At 39.5% G+C, this 6,021-nt stretch overlaps 1 protein-coding gene across 1 annotated transcript in view; it reads left to right on the top strand.

The window, feature by feature from the left end:
- Positions 1-1,822: 1,822 nt before the first annotated feature.
- The window catches only part of rbfox3a (RNA binding fox-1 homolog 3a), a 1,019,729-nt gene continuing 1,015,530 nt past the window's right edge, over positions 1,823-6,021 (top strand). The window contains exons 1-2 of the mRNA XM_055223823.1: positions 1,823-1,845; positions 2,359-2,452. The gene's annotated coding sequence lies outside the window, so the exon portion shown is untranslated. The remainder of the gene's footprint in view (positions 1,846-2,358; positions 2,453-6,021) is intronic.

Here is a 6,021-nt window from a genome sequence, read left to right as displayed (position 1 = left end):
CTGTCACGAGCGATGGGCGAAGCGCGGTGCATCGCCAAATCGCCCATCTCCAGACTTTGAGCGGAAAAAGATGACCTGATAAATTGACTAAAACACATTTGTAGAATAATAACATTTTCAAAGAGTGCTAAAATCTTGTGTTATGACTTTGAGTTGAATCTGGAACTAGCCCAGGGTCATTAAAACATTCCGCGAGTACATTTTCTCTCAGTCAATCACAGAGTCTGCGATTTTAAGTCTCTCCGAGTGCACTTGCAAGGACACGGCACTGTACTCCCCACATCCCCACCGCTAGCTAACCGTGCCGACTGCTAATGACGCTGGGTGATTTGTGAATTTTGTGCTCGTGCCAAAACTGGTTCGGCGCTTTTACAAGGATGCGATGGCAGCGTGACCAGCCCCGACGATCTGTTCCACATTAGCGGCTAACCTCTACCTCTGCGTCTTAATTCAACAATGGTGCCAGACGAGCAGCGCTGTTTTATGAACGCAGGAGGCAGTTAGATTCATCTCGTGTTGCCCCACTGCTGTCTTCATTAGCAGTGGGGTACGCTACTGCGAAAATATAAAGTGCTAGTGTAGTTCAATTTTGTATAGACCGAATCACAACAGTGAAAAAGAGATCTATTCCCATGGACTTAAACCAGAACTGAATCAGTAATAAATCAAGAGTGAACCAGGTCTAAACCAGGACTGACCCAGGACTAAACCAGGACTGAACCAAGACTAAATCAAGAATGAACCAGGTCTAAACCAGGAATGAACCGGGACAAAACCAGGACTTACTCAGGACTGAACGAGGTCTAAACCAGAAATGAACTGGGACAAAATCAGGACTGACCCAGGATTAAACCATGACGGAACCAGGTATAAACATTGCATGACACTTTATTCTTATTGCACAAATTTTATTCTTGACACTTTATTCTTATTGCACAAATTTTATTCTTGACACTTTATTCTTATTGCACAAATTTTATTCTTATTTAAATGACTTTTTATTCTTATTCTTAAATTCTATCCCGTGGTTGTGGCATCTTGTAACTAAGAGAATTTCCCTTCGGGGATCAATAAAAGTGATTCTGATTCTGATTTCTGATTCTGAAACCAGAAATGAACCAGGACAAAACCAGGACTAAACCAGGACTGACCCAGGAATAAACCAAGAGTGATCCAATACTACACTCTAGGCATAAAACTAGGCATAAATGGGACTAAACCTGGACGGAATCAGGTCTAAAAAAAAATAACTAAACTAGGACAAAGCTAAGAACCAGGTCTAAGCCACAAATGAACCAGGACTAAGACTGAACCAGGATTAAATCAAGAATGAACCAGGTCTATACCAAGCAGACTCAGACAAATTCCCAGTTACCAAACTTTATTGCAGGTCACCGTGGTAAAATAATACATATTTACAAAAATTAAAGGTGCTCAACTAAAGCAAATGCAACAGAAATTACAAAACTAAGGAAATACCCTTGTGTACCCAGCAGCACAGATTCTCCTAAAAGACTGGCTTAAATACTCTCCTAACAGGAAGCTCCTCCCTCAGGTATATACCATCTACTTTACAGGTGCTGTAGGTATAAGTTTTAGCAGGATCTCCCCATGAAGTGCACACCTTTCAGGGCCTAAGTCCCTTTAGCTCAAAAGTGTTTAAAAATAAACTATAAAAACTTTAACATTGAAACAAAATACATAAAGACATTGAAACAAAAAAAAAAAAAAAAAAAAGAACCCAGTTCTCCCCTCCACATGGTCCGGCCCACGACCACACCCAAGGCTTTAAAATGGCCGACTGAGGCCACGCCCCCTCTTTGTCTGGAACATGTGGAGATTCAGGTAAGAAAAGATGCATATGTGCTGTAATTTAACCAAATAAAACCTCTTTAAAGTAACAGATGTATGTGTGGTGTTTAACTTAAAGATAGACTAACTAAAAACTAAATAAAACAAACCCAGGATACTTATGTTTAGTGTTTAGTTGAATTTTGAAAAATTATTGGAAATGAACAAATGTGTGAATATAAACAAAATTATGGTGATGTTAAAGGGACAAAGGCCCCTCTTTGTCACACGGGACAAAACCAGAACTGAACAAGAATTAAACAAGGACTGACCCAGGACTGAACAAGGTTTAAACCAGGACTAAACCAGGACTAAACCAGGACTAAACCAGGACTAAACCAGGACTAAACCAGGACTAAACCACAAATGAACAAGCATGAGAAGGATGTGAAAGTGTCATATTCAAACCTAACAGAGCTCCTAATTTTTATGATTATCTTATAGTTATTTTGGATGGCAGATTCATAATGTTTTTGCCATTTTTGTCATATTTTCTTTGTCTTTCAGGGAAAAAACTCAACTTCCAGCTGCAGCCAACGGATTCTCCACAGCTTTGAGTCACCTGTCACCTGTGACCTTTAAACTTCCACCTCTGATACAGGTAGGAGCATTCCAAACTAATGTTTTGTTTTTTGTTTGTTTGGATAACACAATTGCGCTGCGGGCTGTGCTGGGATAACTGCTGATATTTATGTCTCTTCTTACAAGTCGCTGTCTACTTTGTTTTTCTGGGCCTCTTTGTAGTTCTTGGCAACATGGACACTGTTGTGTTCTTAGATTAAACCTTGTCACCTCAACTAAGTAGCTGATTGTAAGTATTGGGAGACAGTACCTTGAAAAACCACAAGGGGGCGTCCTGTAAGACTGAATGTAGACCTGTAGGTTCATATTAGGAGATGTGTTTTTGTGTATTTGGTTGTTTTCCTGATGTAGGCCACTATATTTCCTTAAATAATGCTAAAATAATGTTTAAAAGTATTTGAAGTTGTTTTTACACCTGTTTTGGTTTAATCCAGGTTTAATTTTGATTTAGACTCGGTTGATTCTGTTCTAGTTTTGGTTTAGTTCTGATTAAGTCCAGGTTTAGTTAAATTTAACCCATGTTTAGCCCCAGTTTTGATGTATGAATACACCCTTAAAGAATAGTAGATCATAATTTGGAAAACTATCAAGACTTTTATGTGTTTAATGCGTTACCATAGCTACTTGTATCTTTTAAGAGCTCACGCTTTACTGTGATTGGTCCAGCTGTCAATCAAAGCTTCAGAGAGACGGTTTTCAGTGGGTGGGAGTGTCTGTGTTTAAGCGTAAAGCTGAATTGAAAACGACTTACCCGGGATCGCTGGTGAATCTCCCCAAGTTCAGAGTGAGGGAGTGATTGACGGGTGCATTAGCCAATCGGGAACAAGCATGGTCCATCGATATCGAAACAAATATGGCTGCTTATGAGGACAAAAGAAAGGAGAAAAAATATCATAGGGGACTGGAAAACTTACCGGATTTCTGCAGTCAATGAGCGAACGACTGAGGTAAGAGAAATGTGATTTTGTTCAAAACGATGGTTGGCCAATGCACGTGTTTGTCCAATCAGATTTGTTTATTTCATTTGCGCATGTAGAACGCAGGGGTGTTTTACCAAATTCTTGATACTAGGTACAAATCATCTTGGAGTGTCCACGCTACATTTTGTGTAAAGACAAACCCCCATCACAGACTCTTTTTGCACTGCACTCAATATCTTTTTCCCCGCCTGAGTCTGACGCCCCCTGGTGGATTGACCATGTTGGGTTCGAGCTTGAGAAGCGACGAAGGGCGTTGGGACCAGACTGATATCAATCTATTAAAAAAGAATACAAAAAGATGTCATTGTAAACTCGCCAGGCAAAAATCATAACCACCTCTTGCTAATTACAGTTTCAAATTATAACACCAAACAAAGATTTCTTGAAATGTTTGATGAAAGACAAAACAAATCCACATTAGGTTATTAAGATTTTCTGCACATACCTCTTTAATGATTCTGCCTGGTAAAACAAATGTTAAAACTCCCTCACATTTTAATGAAAGACTGTTAAACTCATCCTCGATCATTTTTTATTCCAGAATCCGTGGTCGGAAACGCGGCGTTCCATCTCTCGCTCAAATGGCACCAGTCTGCAGCAGCCGATCAAGTCATTAGTGTCAGCGTCGCCCCAAAGTCACATGAATAACACTTTCGTCCGCGCATACGGCCTTCGTTATTTTAGCTCGTGTGCTAATTAAACCCCTTCTCAGCGTGTGTCCCGATGTCGTATTGACTCAAGCTACAAGCCGGTGGACAATAACAGAAATTCTCTTCAATTTCACTTTTATCCCTTTGCCATTTGGGTAATGAGGTTCTCTGGCTGTCCTCTGCTAGTTTTTGTATTTTTTTTTTTTTTTTTGTCCTTTCGTTCTGGCTTGGGGTAGATTTACAATTCAGTGCATAGTCATTGGGATAATATTAAACGTCTGTGAGAAATATCTTCGAGCAGGTGTCTACAAAGAACGGGACTAAAATGTTTTTGTCATGTGCTGTAACTTGCGTATTGTTGGAATAATATATAGTTTTGCTCATGAACAAAAAACATTCAATTGTAGAAAGATTTTTATTGTGTTTTGTTTGTATTTTCCTGTTTGGCATGGTATAATTTGACGATGAAATGTAAAATAAACATGTTTGTTAAAGAGCCTTATATTAAGTGAGGTAAAGTGAAGGGGTTAGAGCGGATAACAGAGCATTGTGTAACTTTTTGTGGGCTCCGGTTGCTATGGGAAACAAGGTCCTCATGGTAAAGTGAGGTAAGATAACGTACTTTATCGTCCTGCATAAAAACTGCGATCAAAACGTTATGAAAATTATAAAAAATGCATCGGCTGTAACAATTTAAAGGGCTCATAATAAACGATTTTTATCTGTTATAATGTTTCCTCATCACAAACAGACTTGGAGTTGTGTTTTTGTTTCATTTACACATGTCTAACACTCGAATCCTGCATATTTTTAGCTGAGGTCTTCTCTCAAATGGAAAACGCTCTTCCACTTTGTGTTGTGTCATGTGGTAATACAGGAAGTGCTTCACTGTATTTTAAATTCCATACACCTTCACTTGAATCATTTGGATGATTTCAGCCCCGGAATTGCCAATCTGTGCTGCACAAAAGGTAAAAAAATGAGCTGTTAACTTGAAAACTTCATGACACAAAGAGGAACAGAGCATTTTTAGAGGTGTAGACAGGCTAATAATAAAGTGTTACTCAAACATGTGTGAATGAAACAAAACACAACTCCAGGTCTGTTTTTGAGGAGGTAACAACTTGACTAAAAGCTCACAAAACTCCTTTTTGCGTAATATAGGACCTTTAAAGCTACTATTTGCAATTAGACTAGCGGTATTGTCACATAACACCACTAGATGCTGTCTAAAGATCCTGTCCAAGGCTCCGCCCACAAGCTTACATCACCCACGCTCCCATAAATATACAAAAAGCATGATCCCAACACAATACGTTTCACAAATCTGATGCGATATGCTGTAGTTTCATTAGCGGGATGCACTCTGATTGTGTTGTGACAGTGCTCTGAAGGGTGAGCGACTTAGCCTGGAGAGCAAAGCGAAACTGAAACTTATTAAACATGTCAGTATATCGTTTTTGGTGATATAGCATCTTCAAAACGATGAAAGGTAACATCACGATCTAGATATGTTACGTTTTAGCTATGAACATCACATATAAGTGTAAACCCAAGATTTGATTAAAACTCCCAAATGTAAAGGTAAAGTAAGTAAGCTCTCCGTCAAATGAAGCTCAAATATAACCTAAACACGCATTCCGTTATTGTACTTCCTTTATTTCCTTTGGCGTCGTAGTGGTAGATTTAAACTGCAGCAGACAGCGCGGAGAGTCATTGGGACGATAATCTAGTCTCTGTCTGCGCTTATACGCCCCAATATCTGGAACCATGTCACACGCCACCATCAAAGCCCGCGCCGCCGCTGCTGTAATTTTCTCTTCAAGGACGAGCTGAAAGAGTGTCAGGAAGAGAAGTGGCGATACTTCCCTCGTTCGCTGCCTCTTTTGTCTGTTTTTTCTTTTTTTTTCTTCTTTTTTTTCGTTTCTCTGGAGGCGCGCAGTGGATGATTCAGCACA

The sequence above is a fragment of the Periophthalmus magnuspinnatus genome, chromosome 8 (genome assembly GCF_009829125.3).
Source record: "Periophthalmus magnuspinnatus isolate fPerMag1 chromosome 8, fPerMag1.2.pri, whole genome shotgun sequence".
In the NCBI taxonomy this organism is placed as follows: domain Eukaryota; kingdom Metazoa; phylum Chordata; class Actinopteri; order Gobiiformes; family Gobiidae; genus Periophthalmus; species Periophthalmus magnuspinnatus.
The sequence above is the reverse complement of the archived record's forward strand: the minus strand, read 5'-3'. Positions and strand labels throughout refer to the sequence as shown.